The sequence below is a fragment of the Phodopus roborovskii genome, unplaced genomic scaffold (genome assembly GCF_943737965.1).
Source record: "Phodopus roborovskii unplaced genomic scaffold, PHOROB, whole genome shotgun sequence".
Classification (NCBI taxonomy): Eukaryota; Metazoa; Chordata; class Mammalia; order Rodentia; family Cricetidae; genus Phodopus; species Phodopus roborovskii.
The window spans coordinates 7,773,829-7,797,484 of NW_026126517.1; the positions used below are offsets into that span (position 1 = coordinate 7,773,829).

Below are 23,656 nucleotides of genomic sequence, written 5' to 3' on the forward strand. Positions count from 1 at the left end.
TCCAAACCTTCTTTTCCACACTCCTCTCTTTAGTAAGAGTAATGAAGTTTACTGAGTTCCTGGACCTCAGCATGGGAGATAGAGCTTCTAATAGAACATTTTAGAGTCCTTTGTAGGGTTTAAATGGTATGCAAATAGTCCTCATTATTAACATAGTTAGTCAAAATGAAAGTCAAACACAAAGGAGAATATGCAAAACAACACAGGGCACAAAGGATTCACCTTGCACAATTGTGGCCTCCTGGAACAGCATGAGAGGGAGAGTCAAAATTTGGTGAGCAGAACAGTAAGACTTGCAAATGACCATCAGAGACTTTAGGTGCAATGCTTAGAAGAGGCATCTCTGACTAAAAAGTTATCTCACAACCTCATGGGGACAAGGAGACAGGTGATGGTCCAGGCATGAACTTTATTGTGTCCCTTTTGTTTTGTAAAATCTCTAGCTTCATGTGGAATTCACATGGACAAATGACTTAACCTTTCCCTGCCTCAGTTTCCTCATGAATAAAACAATTTGTGTCCTTTCAGACTTTGAGCACCTAATGTCAGAGTCAAAATTGAATGTGCACAGACATGGAAACACTCCAGGTAATTTATGACTGCATTAAGATAGAGTCATGCTTTTTATGGTATATCATTTTTTAGGCTACTTCTCCTTCCTGAGAATAGACAGAAGGGTGGATGAGGTTGAAAGGAAAGTGCTCCAAGGAGATAGCATTCCAAGAGTGCTAGAATGAAGTAAAATCTGAAAAAACATGTCAGCTAGCCACCAGGAATAAACAGATTCCTGGCAATAGCCATGATTAGATCACAACATTGCTTTTCTTAGGAAGTGTTGGAAACCTTTGCTGCTCAACTGGGTGAAGTATTTTCAGGGACCAGGTGACCTGCCATTTCCTTCCACATTATCTATCAGGGTTTGTTTTGTTTGTTTGCTTTTGTTTTTCATACTAAAAATGAAGCTACAGAAACTGGCTGCTGAGCTCTTATGGCTCCTGTGTGGGTTTGGGGTGTATCATCATTTGGACATGCTGTGGTGTTCTGTTATGGTTATCATCCATTCTGCTTTGGTCTTTGGGATTCAACATTTTACTGCTGGCTCCAAGTCTCCACAGTGCACCATCAGCACCTACTCTGGCATTAAATCCTTCTGGTAATTTCTACTCTTTTAACAAGGAGCTGAACATAGGCAGCTTCAGATGGACCATGAAAATGGTCTGCTGTTTAAATGCTAATGTTGCTGGCTAAAGTGATGATACCTGGCCAGGAGTTGTGTTTTCTGTGCTGGCTTGAGCTTACTATTCACTTTCTCCTACTTGTTCAATTGTAGTAAACATTTTCCATGGGTCTTTCTCTTATAGTGTTTACAAAAATACCTCCTAAGCAGAAATAGAAAAATACATTTCCTTTTGGTGCAGTTTGCAACAAGTATACCTTTTGAACTGAAAAAAAAATTGCTTATGGTAGAATGATGAACAAATTGTGTTTAGTACTTATTTATGTGTTCTTCATTTGTTAGTAAATTTAGTCTGTGAAAAAAATAGGTGAATATAAGTGTATGTATGTATGTATGTATGTATGTATGTATGTATCTACCTATGGTAATAGGCTCTATAGCAAACATGCTTTTGAATAAAGGCTCACTTATATGATGATTCTGTAGAAAGACAGTGGAGCTGAAATACTGCTTTTTTATAGTGATACCATTGCCATCCCAGGGTCATGCCGCACATTTGCCATGTGTCTGTGATGATGTTGGTACAAAGAAATATACTGCATTGTCTGCCCTGTGATGCTGTGGCACACACAAGAAAGTGCAGTGTAAAAGGTGTAGGAATAATGATAACCCATTACATTGCTCTTTTTTTCCTATACTATATAGTGATGTGCTGTACTACAGTAACCTAATCCTTTACCACTACTTTATACTACAAGTCATTGTGTTGCTTCTCACTGGCTGCTGCTGCACATGTCTCATGCTATTGTGTCTTTTGATGGGAGCAAGAGGCTATGTTAACTGATTTGTCTTCCCCAGTTAAGTTTTTTTTTCAGCAGTCCTAATTTTATTTATTTTTTTACTGTCTGTGTTTTATTTATTTATTTATTTATTTTATATAACCAAGTCCATTTAAATGAAAACAAACATTTATGTGTGCTGCTTGATGACTATGGTACATACTTGCAAAAACCTAACTGGTGGATCTGAATCTTCTTCCGTAGTCATCAAGCAGCACACACATGTGTGTCGCTGTGCATTTGAGTGAGTGCATGCATGGGGGGATAAATGTGTTTGTGTTTTTCCTCTTTTGAGGCCTGTCTCTGCAATACTTCAACACTACATTAGAAGTGTATCTTTAACTTATCCACAGGCTCCCCAAACACTCTCATTTTGAAAAAAGCATAGTAATGCCTTATTAGTCACTCACAACCCAGACTTCTGACTTAAGGGACAAAGGTTTGGGGCCAAACCCAGGTTCACATGGCAGCCCTGTTTCCTTCTTATCTTCTCCTTGCCTGTGTCTCAGAAATGGAACCCGTTGCCATCCATTCTGGGATATTTGCTTCTCAAGATAGCTTCTGGCACAGAGTGCATGTCAGATGAACCCTTAAAACAATAGGTTTGGAATTTTCTCATTATATTCTTTCCAGAAAAGAATCTCAAAGTTTTCCATATACAAAATACTTATTGTTTCACACATGCCAGGCAAATGCTTTATTGTTGAGCTCCAATTAGCTTTAATCACATATTTGTTTTTAGCTTTTGTTTATATCTTTGTTTGAGACATATCTCTTTCACCCCAGGTTAACCTTGAACTCTTTTGCAACTAATGATGACTTTGAACTTCTAGTCTTCCTACCTACTTGAGTTGAGATTACAGTTATAGGCTACCATGCCCGATTTTACCCAAAAATATCTTTTAAGAGCAAAGATCATAATTGAGACTTGTAGCTTATAACTAGAGCTCTGATCTAATTCTTTGATTTCCTGTTTAATTTGAACTACACTTCTTAACCTGTTTCATGGTTTTAATTCCATTCAGATTCCCTGAATTCCCATTTGCATAGCCTTTTAGATCAGTAACAACTAACTGAAGGTAAAGATTTTCAGACCTGGTCTTTACACATGTATTTTCTGCTAATGTGCCTTTATTTACACAATCCAGATCACCAGTATAGTCTTCATACAGAAGCACAGACATTATTGCCTATGTTTTGGAAATGAAGAACCCAAGGCTCAGAGGTGTTATTTGGCTGCAGTTGTGTAGCAAATCTTTCTCTGTGTCCCACCGGCCAGGTCCCAAATAACCATACAGAAACTTCTTATTAATTATGAAAGCTCAGCAAATTGCTTAGCCTTTTTCTAACCAGCTCTTATAACTTAAAACTCATATTTTTTAAAATTAATCTATGTTTTATCATGTGGCTTTTAACTCTATACCATTTGTGTGTTCTACTCATTCCACATCTGGCTGGCTTCTCCCTGAGTCTCTGACCTTCTTCCCAACATCCTCTATGCCTCTCAAGTCCTGCCTAGCTATTGGCCATTCAGCTTTTTATTAAATCAACCTGAGTGACAAATCTTCACAGTGTACAACAAGATTATTCCACAACACAGTTTCACAGGGAATTAATGACTACATCATTTCCCTCTACACCCAGCATTTTTCTATGATTCCACCATGACTGGTGAAGCACTATCTGACTCTGTGAGTCTCTGACCTGCTTTATGGTCTTTCTTTCTGAGTTGTCAACTAATTGTTGTCGAGCTGGCAAAGAGCTCATTGCCTTTTGTGCTGTTCCAGCTTACAAAATTTCCCAGCACCAAACTCCCAAAGCTGTGGTCAATCTCCAATTTAAAAGTACTACAGAATACTACCAGGTGTCAGGTTCTTGCTTCATTTGTCATGAACACAGTGCGGGTGTTATCAATCTCTGTGGTGCTTAGGAGGCTGAAACCCAAGAGCCTGGCAGACTGTGAATTCTGAATGGGGGGAGAAGTAGGTGTTACAAAGAACAGGGAAGGTGGAATGGGAAAAGGACACAGGAAGGTCTGAGTAGAGAGAGGAGGCCAGTGCACACACAGGGGATGTGTATCAGAGTAAGAACAGAGACTCATATGATGGGAAAACTGTACAAGCAGGGGGAGCATGAGACAGGCATGAGGAGGGCTTGAGGGGTATCTTGAAACACAAGGGGAATATAATAGAGACACCATAGGGAGATAGATGCTGTGACATGGAAGAGACATGATAGGACATGACATATACTTGAAGGGCAATGTAAAGAGAACAGAAGAGGACCCTGAAGGCACGCAAGACAGATGGCATGGACAAGAGTTCATGCCTCTGCTTTGAGCATAAGTACAAAGTGAAGTCAGTGGGACAGGCCTTGCTCAACACATATGTGTTAATGTGAAATATGGATGGCCCTTGAAATTAGCTCAAACCTATCCACTCAGCTCTTATTTAGTACAAAGCTTCAGGACATAGTGAAGCCTCCCTCTACTGAAACTACCTTGATGTGCCACATACTTACCAACATCCACCAAGGCCACCCTAGGACAGTAGTACATCTGCTATGGAGTAAGTCTGGGGCCATTCTTCTGGATGAGTCACCTCATAAACATATCAGCTACCAGCGTCCTCTATGACAATTATCTACTGCCAGTTAATGAGAAGTACAAAACAACAACCCCATTTTGTGTTCTCAGGTCACGACAAGGGAATGTGTAAGGACAGTCCTTGTATTGCAACCTAGAACCCTGAGCCCATCTCTCATGCCAGTGAGTGTGACATAATCTTTCCTGCCAACACATTCAATTATAACTTTTATCTTGACTAGGGACCACTGCACCAGGAAATATGTGAACATTATCACAGGATATTCTCCATCCTCAACACCCTGTTTTCATATGACTGACATTTTCCTCTTTGTCTGTTAGTTCACTGGGATGTACTGATGGCCACTTACCACAGTCCAGAGTGAGCTGAGTACATTTGGGATTCTCTGTGACCAATAATGGTCCCTGGATAAAACTCTACGCACTAAGGGTCTGACACACAGGGCAACCAGTCTGTGGAGGGGGAGTTGATTCAGCCTGACCTCAGCTGAACAACAGTAGTGTACATATTGTATTCATGGAGCCATCTTAAAAGTCCTCAAGGAACACCTTCCTCAAAGCATTGTTTTCTTACCCTCAAAGACCGATCTCAGTGTAACCATGCAAGATAAGGTTTTGCATAAAGGGTAGCTTTGTGATTTATAATCTTCTTTCATGAAAGAATAGCCTGGAAACTTCAGGTCACACTTGTGCCTGAGGATTTGAAATATTTTAATCCCAAAAGAAAAGCTTTAAGAAAGAATTTAGCTGTCAGGAACTCATTTTCTGTGACACTTGGGGATGAGGCAAAGGAAAGTGCTCGAAGTTGGGAGCTGGGCCTCACTCAAATCTTATTAATGTGCTTTGAAGTTCTGGTATTGCTGCATCCAAAAAAGTCGTCTCAGCCAACTGTCTTTGCTAGCTGTCACTGTCCTGCCAGGATACTTGGGTACATATCCTGGGATCAGCACTGAAGTTGGTACTTGTTTATTCCTGAATTTATCCAGACTAGTATTTTGACTTGTCAGATGCCATTGTGCTTCTTTTTTCTTTTGGGTATAAATGAAAAAGTTAGATTTCAATTTTTTTTATATTTCTTTTCTTGCCAAGTAATCCAGATAGGCTGTGTTACTTAAAATTAAATTTATACTGGAAAAAGATGATGGGCCCAGATTATCCAAACCCTGGGTTCTTTCTGAGGTGCAAATATAAACAAAAAGCTTGAAGGGATAAGGAACAGATTCAAGCTATGCTTTTAAAAGATACTAAATATTGAAAGTAACATTACATAGAGCATATACATATATCTCTATGTTGTGTGGTTTTGAAGCCACCGTACTCCTTGTCAGGTATGTCAGCCAATGTAATTCTGGTTTGTTTCCTAACTTTGTCTTTATCATGAGAAACATCATTCTTAGCTGCAAAGCTTATAAACCTATAAGCTAGAATTTATTGATAACTCATGTGGAAAGTTTATTCTGATTAATATCACATGAAGAAATCATTTAAAGAGGAAAATGTTTAACAATGGTCAGAATCCAGTAGGAGCCCAGTAGTACTCCCTTATTTACTTTTAAATATCCATGGTCCATTGCGATTGATAATAATAACTGGGAGGGACCGGAGAGATGGCTCAGCAGTTAAAAGCACTGGTTGTTCTTCCAGAGGACCTGGGTTCAATTCCCAGCACCCACATGGCAGTTCACCACAGTCTATAATTGCAACTCCTATGGATAATTGTGAACTAGAAGATTCTAGAAATAAACAATTTTTAAGTTTTTACTTAAAACTATCTCACACTGCTCTCCTCCATCTTGTCTGGGGACCTTGCTCATCCCTTTATCCAGGGTAACCAGCACTATCTACCCCTTAGTCGTTAGCTAACTGTCTTGGCACATTGTATGTCCAAGCAGTAATTATTTTGCTTATTAACAGCACCACAGTGGTGGTTTGAGCTATTCAGACATGCCAGACAAGTGCTTCCTTGAAATGAAAAGGCGGAAGATCTTGCCATACTGAGAACAGAATAAAAATCATGTGCTGAGGCTGCAAGATCAACAGTGAGAAGGAACTGTCTATGAAATTTTGAAATAAAATTGTGCTAATTTTTCTGTGTCTTGTCAAAATGCGGAAGATAGGGCCACAGGTCATGTTCAGGGCTGAGTCCCAAGTGTTCCATCTTACAGCTAACTTCATCCCACTACACGACAAGTACAGTACAATAAGATTTTAAGAGAGAGAGGTCAGTTGGGAATTGTCGCATAACTTTCATTCCAGCATATTTCTATGGCTGTTCTATCTCATTTCCAGTTATTGATATCAGTCTCTTCCTGTGCCTGATTTATAAGCTGCATCATGAGTTTGTAAATATAGAAAACCACAATATGTGTTGGGTTTATACTACCTTTACTGTCAGTCTTATTTAAGACAACCACTGGGAAATAATAAATTCGTTTCCAAACTAATTTAGCTAGCTTAAGAAGAGGGTAGCATAAAAATGACACATGAACACACAATAATATTAGTATTTATTGTAGAATATGTGTATATTTATGTTTATATTCATATGCTTATGGACTTAGTTATTTGGAATATTCAACACCGCATTAGCGCACAAGAACACAGGAATTAACTTTTTATTTTCAGGCAAGTATCTTGAGATTCAGACATAACTCACCTGAGGTCCCTAACATAGTAAATGAAGCCCAGTTTTGAAATCTTGGCTTTCCACCAAAGGGGTCATTTCTTTACATCATATCTCATTTTTACCATGAGGTAAAAATCAACCCAAAAAAACTGCAGTTTACAGACTATTCAATTTTTACTAAATTTGGGAAGTTATTTTGAATTTTCATTTCCCTATTTTGAAAAGGCAATGGAAGATGTTGGAGAACTATTGTCAGTATTAAATGAGGTAGAGCAGATGAAAATGTCCACATCTGCGCCTGTAGATAGTAGGTTTGCACAAAAAGATTACCTTGTACTGTATATGAGGTATATGAGTTGTACTTTATGTAGTTGAACTTGGGCTTTTTTTTTTTTTTTTTTGTCTTGTTAGAAAAAGAAAATTATGTTTCCCAACTCAAAGAAGAAAGTGAATACTTATTGAATATCTTTAATGATCTGAAAACAGTTGCTGTCACGGAGTGCTAACATTTCTTTTTGTTGCTTGGGACAGTGCTAGTTAGCTATTGAGTATATTACATAAAACTCAGATCATTAAACGTCCCCAAGATTTCAGACTGCTCTTTTGTTTGAATTAACTCTGGGAAACTAAAAATAGCCCTTGACTTTGCCTCTCTTCCTGTTCCCATCCCCACAGCTTGAACTAGCTTTCCTCAAGGGCTTTGCAGAGAAAGTTCTCTTCCTGTCACTCTCACCTTGACGGTGGCCACAATGGATTGCAATGGCTCTTGCCATGCATCATGTGTCCATAGAGGCCTTCAGGGGACAGGCCTGTTACATTACTAGTCTACAAGGGCAGGTAACTTAATAAGGTTATCATATTTTCCCTCTATTCAGTGACTTAAGAATACCATTCTAAAACAAATTCAGTCAAATGCTGTTCCATTTAAAAATCAGTTCCAGAGTGAGACCGGCAGGAGGTGAATCAGAGGGTACTTAGTATAACTCAGGTTATAAGATGAAAACTGGCACTTCAGTTCTCTGTTCTGTATTGGCTTCATGAGTATGGGGAATCTTGCGACTGTCCACAAGATACTATGGTCTCCGAAAAAGGACAATTTCAATATAGACAATCTTAACGAGGCAACTTGACTTCCAATACACTCAGCTTTTCAAGAAATATTTACTTACATAATTGTGTCTTCACTCCTCTAAATTGCTTCCATATGCTAAACTCAGCCTTTCCTACAGTTGATTAATTAACCTTTTGGGGGATCTTATGAAGCTCTGTCTGTGGCTAACTGCCTAGTTGCAGTCAGGCGTGGATTTTTGTGCAGCGTGTTTGTGCATATAATTATGTCAGTGTTTTCTTTCATTCTTCTTCCTCCCCCTTTTTAATGAATGGGAAGCAGAAAATGAAAGAGTTAGTACTAGCATTAGGCACTACCCGTTAGTATTCACTTACAGCTGAGCCCAGAGTCTCCTGAGAAAATGATGTGAATGAATAGGTATACACAAAACAGTAAACATTGACATATATCAGCCAGAGACATGGGGCACAATGAATAGAAACAGCATATAAGGTTAAACATTGCCTCTGAAAAGCAAAGTGTAAGAAAAATGTGCTGTTGCTGCCCTTGGACATTAGAAGGACACTTTCCAGAAGGGTCTGTGGACTAAGCATGGAGCTGCAAGAGGGCTGGATCTTGGCGTGTTCTGATTGGCATCACTTCTGCAGGGTTCAAGACATTATTCTGGAAGCTATCTCAGATAAAGAAGGTGTCTCTAAAATGCACACAGGTTTTCTCAGTACTAGAGAAAGCATCACAGGGTATCACATCTAATCTGCACAGTTGCATATGTTCTGGGAACCAGTTAGCTTAGAAACAAATTTCCTTCTGCTCTGTTCTGGCAATAGAAATAATGGGGAGTTGTTTTTTTGTTTGTTTGTTTGTTTTGTTTTGTTTATTTTTCCACACAGCCACCTGAATTTAAAGTCTGGTGACATAATATTTTCCCATCTTGTCTCTTCAAACCTATTACCTGGAGTCCCCAGTGTGCAGATTCAAAGCTAGGTATCTTGCTTGGTACCTGTGATTGAGTTTTGTCCATGTTCCTCTTCTACCTGCTGTCTGCCATTCTAAAACAAGGCACCTTCTTTTCTTTGTCATCATCATCATCATCATCATCATAATTACCACCAACATTATCATGACTATTATTTGAAAGCAAAAATTTCAAAGGCTAAATTTTCTTTTTCTTTTTTTCTATTGCTGTCCTGAATAAATTCTAAAATAAAGAAAACCAGTGTTTACATTTCGAAGAGAAATGCAATCCATTAAGGGGAAAGTAAAACATAAGCCTTTGACATGAGTAACTATCAATTGAAATTAAGCAACGCTGAACAAGTGCTCATTTTTTCTGAAAACAGAGAAAACTCTTCTGACCTCTCATTCCATGCATAGGAATAATTCTACATAGAATCATTTGTGTTTCTGTGCTATATTATCATGGTCACAGACACATGTTTTAGTTTATGAAATACTCATAAAGACCCATCATGTTTATTAGCAATAATTTACATTGATAGAGTTTTGTGTCTAACACCATTTATTTATGGATTTATTCCATAGTATGGTGGGTATTCCCAACTCTGGTATTGTCTATGATACTGAAGGAGACTGAAGATGCTGACAGATCAGGTTTTGGATATAGGTTTCTAAGAACAGAGCCAATGTTCTGTGCCTAATCAAGGCCTCTACAAAATGTTTTATCTGAACTGCCCAGGGCCTCAAAGATTTGGGGTAGGAGGAGAATAGGTTTTTCCTTTCAGAATTTAGCTGGTTAACTTAGAGGGAAACCTGCTAAGTGGTTTTAGGAAGTGGGTGAAAGTTGACTTGATTGCCATTGGTTGGTGTTTTCCTCAACCATTTTTATGGAGTGATGTTTCTATAGAAACCCTAAATGAGAAGATTTGGAGAACTTCCAGGGAAACAACATCCCTCATGCTAGGAGGGCGGTGCTCCATAATCACAGAAACTCAGGAATGGGGACCATTCTGAACTGCAGTCTATATATTTTCTTATCCTGTTGTGTCCTTTGAAATATCCCCTATGATAAGATGACAACAAAGAAACATTTCTGCAGCTTCTATGAGCCACCCTAGCAAATGATCCAACTTGAGTATGGGGTCATGGGGACACTTGATGGACAGCTGTTCAGCCAGACTCAACAGTCTTGGGATTGGTACCTATTGGGATCGTGTGCAACTTGATCCTGGCTCAACAAGGATAATGTCAGAACTGAGTTAGATTGTAGGTCATCCAGCTGTTGTCTGCTGGAGTAGTGCTTGGCACTTGGGGGAAAACAAAACAAAACAAACAAACAAACAAAAAATACCACAAACAAACTAAATAACCTGTCAACCCTTGAGAGAAACTGAGGACCAAACAGATAAAGAAACAGAGACAACTTATTTTGCCTTAACCTGACTTGGAAGTCCGGGAAACTACCTGAGTTTCAATTCATGCAAATTGAGCAGACACTCTGGGATCTTACAGAGTTCAAAGATGTTTAAAAGACCAAACTGTAGGGCTGAGAATGGCATTAGTTATTTGTTGAGAATTTAGATTGCTGCAGTAAGGGTGACATTCTTGTAGGAAGGATTCAAAGGTTGTAGAGATGGCTTAGGAGTTAACCTCACATAGTGCTCTTGAAGAGGACCTATGTTCAGTTTGTAGCACCCAAGTCAAGTGACTCACAAATGCCTATAACTCCAAGAACCCTGCATACACAGACACAGGCATAGGCAGGCATAGTTCAAAATTAAAAGAAATCTTTTTTTTTTTTTTTTAAAGAAAGTACTTGGGTAATTAAAACACTACATATTAAAGCAGTTCCAGAAATGGAAGGGAGGAACACAAGAGCAAAGAAGTTCCCAAGAAAAGGGAGAGTTAAGGGTGAGACACTTCTGCATTTCTCTAGCACTTGAATGTCCACTGTAATGAAAGCCATAGCTCTTGGTGTTAATCTACCGGAAGCAGAAAGTGTGGTCCTGGTGGAGCTTCACTACATGCTGAGAAAAAGGTACACAGCTGCACCGGGTCAGAAGGTCTCTGAGGACAAACTAAACTCTGATTGTCCATGTGTTCTCTGCCTCTTCTTAAGACACCTCAATGTTCCTTCCCTATTCTTCAATCTTAATTTCCTCCCCAAGTCCCTACACATTTGGTTACCTGCAATATAGAAGGAAGAGAATCTGAAACAGCTTTTTCGGGTTTTTCGTATCTCACACAGGCAAGGGGAAGGATCTGAGTTTTGAAACACACTATACCATGGATGAGCCCTTCAAAGACTACGGTAAATGAAAGGGGTCACTCACAAAGAAAACACTCTTAACAGTTCCATTTGTGTGAACTGTCCAAAGAAGGCAACTCTTTACACTAGGAAGGTTAGTGACTTCCTAGAGCTGCTGACAAGAGCAGAGAGCCAGTGTGCACAAGTGCTAGTTTCTTTGTCATAAGAAAGTGGTGACAGCTACACAATCACCTCAATATACATTAAACCACATAGACTGCACACTGAAAATGGTGAATTTTGCATTGGGGAAATTCTTCTCCAATATTCATCTACTGGTTCATTTTGCACTTTGAATGATATTTTACCATGTCCAATTTTGTAGATTCATGTACCAGTTATCCAGAAAATATTCACATGGCTATGCAACTCCCCCAAATATCACCATATTTCATTATGAAATATAAAAATAAAATTTATTGCTATGACTACCAACCTCACTTTGAAAAGTCTTTGAATATTGGGAAACTGTCAAGCTCATAATAACAAATATAAGTTTTCAAAACTTTCATTCTTGCTATGAAAGCTCGAATTCCATCACTGTCAATAAATACTACCTGTTGTTTTCCTTGAAATGACACTTCATTCATTTTTGAGAAAATGTCTGCAAGATACCAATTCCATGTAACTGTGGTTTGTCTGCAGTTCATTCAAGGAAAAATAGCATTTTATGAAAAATGCAGAATGCAGAAACTTCTGTTCCTGGTTCAACTAATCACACATTAGCTTTTCTCTTGCTGAGAAATTAAAAACCAGAATATAAATAATTTCAGGTTTGGTAGTTACAGAAAATTGATGTATGTTCTTTCGTTCTTTAAAAATCTTATAAAAAATATAAGAAGCAAGAAAACAAATTAGACCATCCCAACTACCTAAACTCAGGGTCCTATAAAAGCAACTGGCTTTTAGGTGTGCACCCTAGCTACTTTGTGGACAATTATAATCTTTCCTTTAGTGCTGCAAATTAGTTTCCTGTGAGAAGACAATCAGGTTCAGCAGAGAAATGCTTTCAAACTGTCTCTTCCACTAGTAGACTATCAGTTGCTATGGGAGACAAGGGGGGTGATATCTGTGGGAAAGACCTGTTGGAGGCTCTTGACCATACCTGCCAGTCCCCATTTGTGATCATCTTTCAATATACATAAATGACATACATGTTCTTTTGTTTGTTTGTTTGTTTCACATACAATAGTAAAATGTGTAATCAAGCCCAGGCATGCTAAATATCATCCACTTGTACTTCATTAAGAATGAATGAAAAGGTCAGCTTCTTTTTCTTTTTTATTGGTAGGGCAAGTGTGGTGATATGATATACAGTCACTACTCACACAATTTAATGCTATTTCTGTTGATCCTCAAGGGTCATGAAATTTACTACCAGCTCTTTGGTGCTTTGGGTGTTAATGTTAACACAGTTCTAAGGGGGAATGATGCCTTAGAATGTTTCTAAGGACAGGGTCTCATAAGCCTTCCTAAAAAGGCCTAGGCCCCCACTGCTCTGCAGGTTATTCTTTGAAAACTTTTGTTTTAGGGGAAGCAATAGTCTTTCTATTCTCTTAGGTTTTCCAGCTTTAACTGACATGGATTAACAAGAAAAAAGCATAAACACTTCATTTCATAATTTCTATGTATAGTAGGAACCTTCTTTAAAACATGCACAAAGGACTTAAGAGTTGGCTGTGTCTAAGTGTTTTTACAATAGGTTTAGGAAGAAAGGCAGTTTAGGAGAACAAATTCATATGTAAAGAAGAATAAACATGGCGAGGCAATTTAACAAGAGCAGTTTGTGTGGAATCCTCTAGGGGAAAAAGCCTGTTTGCTGATGATAAGAAAGACTTTTAGCCCTGGCAAAAGGTAGGCATTTTTCTTCCTAGGACTTGATGTCCTGTTGTTAGGAAGGGGGGGGGGGAGGTCATAGTGGCCATGAAATAGCTGCTTCTTAAGTGCCTTTAGGTCAAAATAATCAGTGAATCAAAGTGTCATAGTTTGAGGTGACAGATCCTGAAATCCCTCAGATGTCTACACACTTTTGCTCATTCCTCTTTCCCTTCAGGATTCTCAGCACAAAGAAAATTTATGCCCAGCTTGCAGCTGGCTGTAATTCAGAAAGGACCTAATTGACTGTGGTGGGTCAAAAGACATTAGACTTTTTTTTGTTGTTCTTGTTTTTCAAGACAGGTTTTCCAGGCTGACTTCAAACTCACAGAGATGTACCTGCCTGTGTCTCCTGAGTGATGGAATTAAAGTTATGTGCCACCACCACATGCCTTTAATCTCAGTTTTTATCAGTAAAATGGGAAAATAGCAGTATTTGCCCAGGATTTGAAGACAACAGGAGGTTTAAAGTAAAGTTCTTAGCAGAGTCCTCAGAATAGTAACACTTTATGGACATTTATATTCTACTCTTCAAGTGACTGATTCTTGCTTTGGTAGCATTTCAGGTATTGTGGGAAGCAAGGCAGGGTACAGACCTAAGGAAGGCCCTAGACCAAAGCTGTACCCTCTGGCAGAGCCTTTTCAAGCGAAAGCACCAGGTCCCTGACAATCTGAAGCACTTTATCTTTTCTTAGCTCTCCAGTTTTTGACAGGTAGACAGGATTGTGAAGGAAATTAATCATCTTTTGGGTATATGCCTAAGAATGGAATTACTGTATCTGGTGATAAACTGATTCCCATTTTCCTGAGGAACCGCCATACTGATTTCCAAAGTGGCTGTACGAGTTTGCACTCCCACCAGCAGTGGAAGAGTGTTCCCCTTTCTCCACATCCTCTCCAACATAAAGTGTCTTTCTAACAGGAGTAAGATGATATCTCAGAGTTGTTTTGATTTGCATTTCCTTGATGGCTGAGGATGTTTATCACTTTCTTAAGTGTCTTTCAGTCATTTTAGGTTCTTCTATTGAGATTCTATATTTAGTTCTGTACCCCATTTTTTAATTGGATTATTTGGTATTTTGGTAACTAGCTTCATGAGTTCTTTGTATATTTTTGAGATCAGCCCTCTGTCAGATGTCGGTTGGTATATATCTTTTTCCATTCTGTGGGCTGCTGTTTTGTCTTGTTGACTGTGTCCTTTGCCTTACAGAAGCTTTTCAGTTTCAGGAGGTCCCATTTATTAATTGATGATCTCAGTGTCTGTGCTACTGGTGTTATATTCAGGAAGCAGTCTCCTGTACCAATTCGTTCAAGGGTACCTCCCATTTTCTCTTCCAAGAGGTTCAGTGTGGCTGTATTTTTGTTGAGGGCTTCGATCTATATACCCAAAAGATGCACATTCATACAACAAGGACATCTGTTCAACTATGTTCATAACACCATTTTTTGTAATAGTCAGACTCTCAACTGAAGAATGGATGGAGAAAATGTGGCACATTTACACAATGGAGTACTACTCAGTGGGGGGGGGCAATGGAATCATGAAATTCATAGGAAAAATGAATGGAACTAGAAGAAACCATCCTGAGTGAGGTAATCCAGTCACAAAAAGACAAACATTATGTGTACTCATTCATATATGGATTTTAGACATAGAGCAAAGGGTCACCAGTCTACAATCCACATCGCCAGAAAAGCTAGGAAACAAGGAGGACCCTAAGAGAGACATACATGGTCTCCCAAGAAGGGGAAAGTGCTAAGATCTCCTGAGCAAATTGAGAGCATGGGGGAGAGGGGAGGGGAAGTTAGGAGAAAGAGAAGGGGAGAAGAGGAGGGGAGAGGAGGACATGAGGGACCGGGAAGATTGAGGCAGGGAAAGAATAGAGCAAGAAAAGAAATACCATAATAGAGGAAGCCATTATAGGTTTTAAGAGAAATCTGGCATTAGAGAAATTTCCAGAGATCTACCCCAAATAACATTCTAAACAGTAGTGGAGATGCTACCTTACATGCCCTTCCTGGATAATGAAATTGGTGACTACTTTATATGTATTCTAGAGCCTTCATCTATTAGCTGATGGAAGCAGAAGCAGATACCCACAGCTAAACACTGAACAGAATTCCTGGAATCCAGTTGCATAGAGGCAGGGGTGGTGAGCAATTGGGTCAAGACCAGACTGGAGAAACCCACCAAAACAGGTGACCTAAACAGTCTGATAGCTGGGAAACCAGCATAGGACCAACCCAGACCCCCTGAACTTGGTGTTAGTTAGGAAGACTGGGCAGTCTATGAAGCTTCTGGTAATAGATCAGTATTTATCCCTATTATATGAATGGACTTTGGGAGCCCATCCCACATAGAGGGATACTCTTTCAGCCTAGACACATGGGGGTGGGCCTAGGCCCTGCTCCAAATGATATGACAGACTTTTATATCCCCTGTGCAAGACCTCACCCTCCCTGGGGAGCAGAAAGAGGATTGGATAGGGGCTGGGGGATGGGGGACAGGGGAGGAGGGAAGGATGAGGGAACTGGGACTGACATTTAAAACAAGCTTGTTTCAAATTTAAATAAAAAATATTGTCATAAAAAGAAAATTAATCATGTTGAAATAAAATTGTAAAAATGGTTTTAAATGTGATATGCTTTGTGATTTATGTGTTAAATCTGACAGTGAGTCTAACAACTAATAAGTTTGATATGGGAAACAAACGCAGCCTGAATTCTGCTGTGATTTTTTTGAGTAAGAAGGTCAAAGGTACCACCACTGATACCTTGAAACCAGTTCTCAATAGTCATCTATAAGAGATTACTATATTTCAGTTAGGGGCAATGGAAATCAAAATGTAATTTTATTCTCCCTATTAAAGTGGTCACACTTCCCTGAATTCTAGTTACAGCCCCCTAAGAAGTGACTATAATCCCATGTTTATAACTTTGTTTTGAAAGAGCATAAAAAGATGTAGGGGGCATGTCAGTTGTCTATGATCTGGAGGAGAGGCAACTAACCAAAATTGCTATTTTTATCTGTATTATGCTTCTGGGAAGCAAAATTATTTGCTGAGTAACTGCTAGCTTTCCATCTAAGTGTAAGCTCAGTTAAGAGAGGTTTAGAAAGTAGGAACTCTGCAATAATCTTAATTACAAATTACCAAGTTGCACATCCAACCTTTTTCTGACTCTTCAAACAATAACATCTCACTCTGGGTAGTTTTGTTTCAACTATGTATTGAATCACACAAACTGTACACATGAACAATTTTAAATGTGATCTGAAGTGTAAACACACACACACACACACACACACACACACACACACACACACACACTTCCCATGGTGAAGAATTTTAAGATAAACAAATGGTTTAACTTCCAACACCCTGTCTGGCCCTAATTGATTCTTCTTACCCAACTGTGCATTTTAACATGTTTTAAGTTGGAGAAATCTTCCAGCACTAATTCGATGCTGCAGCCATTTATGAGCCCTTTAATGGGCAGAGAGGGATTGATCTAATGTTTCAGCATGGCTGGGGAGCACACTGAGTGGCACATGATTGGTGCACAGGGATGAGTGGGGACCATCTTCTATAACCACTAAGAGCTTCAGAGCTTATTTTCCTCACATGAGACACTAATTCTGCCTGATAGAGGAAGTTTCCTATGAGCACGTTGAACTCTTCCTGGTAAGAAGGATGGTACTTCAGAGGATTATTTATCCAAGGAAGGCGAATGATAGCATTTAATATGGAACCCACCTGCTCCAGTTTGAACTTCCTAGAAGGGCTAGAAAGGTTGGCTTCTCATCCTCAGCCCCACATTACTGAGAAAATTGTTTAGGGAAAAGTCTGACTTTCACAGGTTCAAAGTGCTGGGAAGGGAAACAGTATCACATGCTCAAAGGAAAACAGCAAACAACTCAAGATCTCTTACTTGGAGATTTGTCTGTATCATGGCTGACAAGGATGGATTGTGTCTCCCCACTGGGAAGGACCTCACATTCAGCTGTTTGTTCCTTGTGCAGTCATCAGCAGACATGCTGTAAGCACCTGCCTTGGCTGCTGCTCCAGATCCTGTCTGCTTCTTTTGTCTTGGATCTTTGCTTTGCAATCACTGGCCTCACTTGAAGATCATATTCTTTGAGATGGATGCATGGTTTCTGCTTGGCTCCATGCTGGTGTCATTGATCAGATGACCTCGTCATGAAGGGATCTCCTTAACATGGGATGACAGCATCTTTCTTCCATCCTGGCCTGCTCAGGTCCCCGCTTCACTTACAACACTTCATCTCACTTGGCATATTATATCACACTATGCTTATTTCGTTATGATTAACCACCATCTTTCAGATTTATTTTCTGCAGGCAACAGCTTTGCCTAGAGTCTCACAGTGCCAAAAACGATCATCTCTGACCACCAGTGCTTATTCTTAGCCTAAAATACAAATCTTAATAGAGTCAGAGATTTCTGGCAGACACCTTGGAAAGAAGCATGTAGGAAGTAGATGCTCAACAACCTGTACAATAACCTGTACAGGATGAATGAGTCCATGAAATATACATATCTTCAGATGATAGTGCTACATCTCTTGTAGTCTGAACCTTGAACTCTTAATTTTCCCAACACCCAATCACACAGTCCCACACATTATTTAGCCTCTAACATTAGTGTTCTAGTCTATAAAACAGGAATGGTCGCATCTCATGCCTTGACATTGAGAAGGCAAGACCCTGTAAATGCAAGAACAGCACACAGTAGCACCAGATGAACTGTATTTTATTATAATAGAGCCAAAGGGTAAGATGATGCATCCTGCTTTTTTAGTAATTTTCTCTCCACAATTCCATTGAGCACATCAGCTCTCCAAAGCTGTGACAGCATGTGATATTAGGACAAGGACAGAGGACATGGAGTCGCATATTCACTATTTTGCAAAGGGACAGGTTTGTCTTCCACTTGAAGATTTTGTAAAGTTTATACCTTGTCACAATCTAACCTAATCTTCATAATCACTCCACGAAAAAGGAAGAAGCCATATACTTGTAATACTACCGAGGAAACTGAAGTAGGAGGACCGTAAAGTCAGATTCTGCTCGGGCTACACAGTGAGTTAAAGCCAGCCTTGGAAACTTAAGGAGACCAGGTCTCAATGTAAGAGCCAAATGAAGGCTGGGAGTAGAGGTTTGTTTATGAAACACAAGTGAGGCCCTGCATTCAGTCCCTAGTATTAAAAGAGGGGAAAAAACGACTTCTGAAGGCAACATACAAACCTTTGGCACTTTGTGGCTCTGCCATGTCAATAGAAAAAATTGCAGGTAGGAACAGGGACACTTTCAGTTCTTGTGTGTTTTTTCCAGGAAAGGTTAACATCATAGCTAACATTTGGGTGCCAGAGTTGGGGAAAATGGTAAGTCTTCCATACAGATATCCAAAGCAGAGAAGCCCAGGCTAAGTCCCCTGGGACATCTTCAGAAATAACTTTGCTATTTCCAAGGTCAGTAGAAAGAGTGTGAATACAGGATATGCTTTGAGGGAAACCATCCATCATTTTTCTAGAACTGTAAAGGCTGTATTCACATTGGGGAGGATATTCCTTAAAAGTGACATCATACCTGTAAAGTCGCAGTATAATTTATTACAGAAATGAAGTCAGGCTCTCACAGGACACTGAAATCTTGAAAAAAACATGAGCTCAGCTAGGAAAAATGTATAAACTTTCTTACACAATTAGTAACAATATAATCCCTGAATCCTACAGACCTAGCACTCAGATCTGAATGTTTTGCCATTTTCAATACAATAGGTGTCTGACATTGCCCACTGTGCTACCCGTGCAGCAGCCTGTACATTCCCTCTGATGAGCAGTGTTGGGATGGGGCGCTTCCTCACTCCTTTTCATCCCAGCTTGACTACAGTGGAGCCTTCTGACTGATTAGGGAACTGGCAGCTGAAGCATCTGGTGCTTATGTACAAAACAAACATAAATAAGAAATCATGTACAGATGTGGCTCGAACAAATCCCCAGCAACAAGAAAAGAAACAGCACCAACAAATGAAAGGAAAAAAATCAATGCTAAAAGGGGAAGAAAGAAAGAAACAGACTCCTCCAAAGAATATTCTTCACAAGTTTAATTTCAGGCTCAAATGCCTGACCAAAAGGCAGCATTTTTAGTGATGTCTGAGATTTCTGAAAGAGAATAAGATACCCATGGCAGGGACCCAATTATGACTCTGCCTTTGCTCTTCCATCTCCATCAGGGAGTCAGGGGAGATGCTTATCCAGAATGGGGTATGCATAGGGAGAAAAGATACCTATTGCAAACCACTGGTACTAATATTTATAATCTAAGGGTCATAGGGCCCTTGCAATTCTATTAGGTACTTCTTCAGAAATGAGGTCTCTCTCCAGTATTTTTGGCTAGTACTAGGCACAGAGTCCAGAGCTTTGGGCAGATTAGGCAGGTACTGTGCCATCAAGATACATCTCCAGTCTTGCTGGGTCTCCCTGGATGGCCACAAACACGAGATACTCCTGCTTTTCTTTCCACAAAGCTGACATTCCAAGTGGACACCACTATGTCCGGCTTAGTTCTGTGAGCTAGAGGAAAGTTAAACTGATGGGAGAGTCTTGCTCAAAAAGTCATTTGGACAGGAAGCAAGCTACAGTTCTTAGAGTCATGTTAAACACATGCATCTGCCCAAACATAATACTCGTTCTGGGGATAGTCAGGGGTCTTTGGGCTGGAAGGTATTTTCACTGTTCTAGGCCATACTTAACCTTTAGGTACCATGTCTGTGCTTTCCCTTGGATTCTGAGAGACACTGAGGAATAGCAGAGCTCTCCAGTTGAGTTCGCCTGTCTGACCTGCTGGAAAGGAAGAATGCTGTGCTTTTCCTTGCCCTGGGAGCATTTCTATATCTCACCATCCATGGGGAAACTCTCATGATACTGAGAGAAACTACTGGTTGTCTGAAGAGAGGAAATCGGGTTCAGGGAATGAAACCTGAGTGGTCTATTTTCCTAAGGACTTGGGCATACAGAAAGATCTGGGATGGCACATTCTCTGTCACGGGACTTCAACAAAACAGAGAGGAAGGAAGGTGTTGGAAGCCTGGTTCCTCCAGTCCCATTTGCACTGTCCCTGGATCCTAAGTTGTTAACAAGCATTACTGCTCAGAGTCTAGACAGTGGCCAGGGCCTGGATCAGCTCTAAAACACTGAAATATCAAGTCTCTCTTTCTTCTGCTGTAAATGTGGTCAAATTAGAAAGTTACCTCTTCAGGCCTTCCCTTTTTATAACAATTTCTGGGATTTTAAAACTTTAATTTTCCTTTCTAATGTTTATTAGTCAACACATATTTATAAGGGATAAATGATAAGTGTTTCAAATAAGCCAGGCTAAAATACTTATTTTCCAAATGCTTTGGACTGCATTTTCTGTATCTGGGCTTAGTTGCCTCATAAGTTTACATAAGAGACTGTATTGAAGTTAATATCACTAGGCTGCAGTGGGAACTTGTGTGTGTGTGTGTGTGTGTGTGTGTGTGTGTGTGTGTGTGTGAGTGTGTGTGTGCTGGGGGTGTTAGCACCATGGCTGCTGGTTTGCTCTCTATGGCCACACTTCAGTCAACCAAGACATTAAGACTGGTCTGAGGAGTTTCCTTAGACATGTCTAGGAGCTCCTGTGGTTTTGGAAGAAAGACTCCATCTGGGAGGAAGTTGGAAAGAAGCTCAGAATATGTGTCTATCCCCATGTTATAATGCCTCATGGGAATGTGTTCTGCTCTTTCTTAATTAACTTTTAATTTCCATGACACCAATAAGCATTTAATTTTTCTGAGATAATGTTCTCAGCTTGCAAAAGTAGCACAAAGGAAGGTGAAAGGCAAATATCCATGATGGCTCTAGGTATGCCCTGATGCTCAGTGTTCCATTCACATGGAGCACAGAGGGAGTGAAGTAAATGAACTCGAGTAACTAGCCTAGTAGAAAACATAGATAGAAGAAAGGGTAGGGTGGCTGAAGGGGAAAGATGAAGATGGGGAAGAGAAGATAGAAGGAAAGGTCTGGCAGACAGAGACAGAGAAATGTATAAGACATTTTCAGGATGATTTGTTGGATGCAAATAGTTGAGACCTGGGAGTGAAGTCAGGGCTAAAAGCAAATCAGGGCCTCACAAGGGTGTTTGAGTTTGAAACATGGTACTTTGCTCCCTATATTTTTCTTAGCAACTATCACTCCCTAAACTGGTGTGAGGGAGGATTTGCCTTGGTTACTGATGAATAACAGAGATGGTCCCAACACAAGATAGATGGCAATGAAAGACTATTCATGTGCAGAAACTTCAGTGGTCGCTTTATTAGCAGTAAAATCTCACAGATATATTCCGCATAAATATGAGGCCCTGAGGGCTCAAAAGAAATGACAAGAAGTCATTTCACATAAGGACTGTGAAACAAAGCCATGACTGCCTACACTGCAGTTTCTCAGCAGAGGTCTCCCTGGTTCTTCTCCACCAGGCTTGGTCCTTTGCCACTGAAAGAAGGAGTGGGAAGGATGTTTCAGTGTGAGCACAGGTTTGTTAATTTTCAGGTATCTGTCTTCAGTTACTTTCCTAAATCACTGAGTATCTTTAAAAGTTTCATATTTTACACCTTACTTCCACCTCTTAATATGTTTAACTGGACCCAGCTCTGCAGACACACTTGTGAACAATATAGGAGTGTAATTTGGGGCAAGGACCCCTGGCTCAATACCATGGTTGGCCAAACATGAGTCAAAGACCAGATCAGGTCTGTTGCATGGTCAGAGGATTGCTCAAAATTTAGTTGTTCTCAAAGCTCCTTTCTCGTTAGGGTGGACAGAGTTTATCATTTACAAGAACAACAACAACAAAAAATATATCCTACAAAGCTTCAAATATTACTGATAGGTCCATTACAAAAAAAAAAAAAAAAGATCAGCAACTTATATTGGATCAATTAGCCAAATCCCCAAATTGCTCCTGCTTCTTGTCTAATTCACAATCTATTTCTACAGAGACCTTCCTAAATCTTTTGTTATTTATATCGCACTACATATCCCATTGGTGGCCAAAGACCTCCAGTCCTCTTGTCTCTCTCAAATGCTGGAATTGCAGTTGTCAGCCACCACAGGAGCTCTGAGATCTCTCTACAGGTTAGTTATGATTTCAGGGTGCTGTCTCTCAATCTTTACATAATTAAAACCCAGCTCCATGCGTGATGTTCAAGACAAGATGTCTGCAGCTTGTCACCAGTCCTTCCTCTCTCAAAAGGACTGAGCTCCTTTCCTTCCTCATGAACTTTTCTTAACTATGGATTCACTTTTTGAATCTGTTTTTGCTTGGGATGTGGCCACTTTCTTCTATAGCATTCTCCCTTTGAGACCAAGCCCAGGTGCAACTCCAGCAAGAAAGTCCCCTACTTCCTCCTTTCCCCTCCCAGAACAGTCTGTGAACATCTCTTGGATAGAGTTTGTGCCGTTGATATTCAGTGACAATTTGTTAGTTTGTTCGTGCTTTTTAACCATTACATGACAAGTGTCTTAAGGCTTGCCTCCTCCCATATTTCACTAGTTGAGTTTCTGTTGGTATATTAAATAAAATGACCAACAGCAGCTCTCTCCGCCAACTTAGGTATATGACTGAAAGATCCCTGCTGACTAGCTTGGGTACATGTTAGGCTGCCTGCACAAGGAGATTGATCTTTGATACTTGAGTAGCCTTCCTTAAGGCTTCCTCTAGGTAACCCTCATCTAAAATCATAAATTGAACAGCACCTGCATGGGTATATCCAGGTACAGTGGCATCTACAGCAATGCCTCTGTCCTTGACATATGTTGTAGATTTTTCTGAGACATAGATAAAGCTGGATAACATCAGTAACTAAGACCAACCATATACACAGACTAGAGTATTCTTGGTCCTTATTTGTTTTTTAATAAACTCAATTAGTATGTGTATAGTGGAAATAGAAGTAATCGAATCAGTGTCTGCCAGCTGGTTTCTATAGATAAACTGTTGAGCACTGCTTTGAATTAGAGTCTCTCCACTTAAATGAGGCTGGCTTTGAACTTGCAGTTGTTTTGTGCCGCAGTGCTGGAATTTTAGGCCTATGTCACAAACTCATCTGTGACTAGCTGCTGTAAGCAACAACCACTGCCATCTAAATCAGCGTGGTTGG

The 23,656-nt window shown here is 39.9% G+C and overlaps 1 protein-coding gene across 4 annotated transcripts in view; it reads left to right on the forward strand.

Annotated features, from left to right (window-relative positions):
- Opcml (opioid binding protein/cell adhesion molecule like) overlaps positions 1–23,656 on the forward strand; it is a 507,248-nt gene that overhangs the window by 67,839 nt on the left and 415,753 nt on the right. The window lies entirely within an intron of this gene.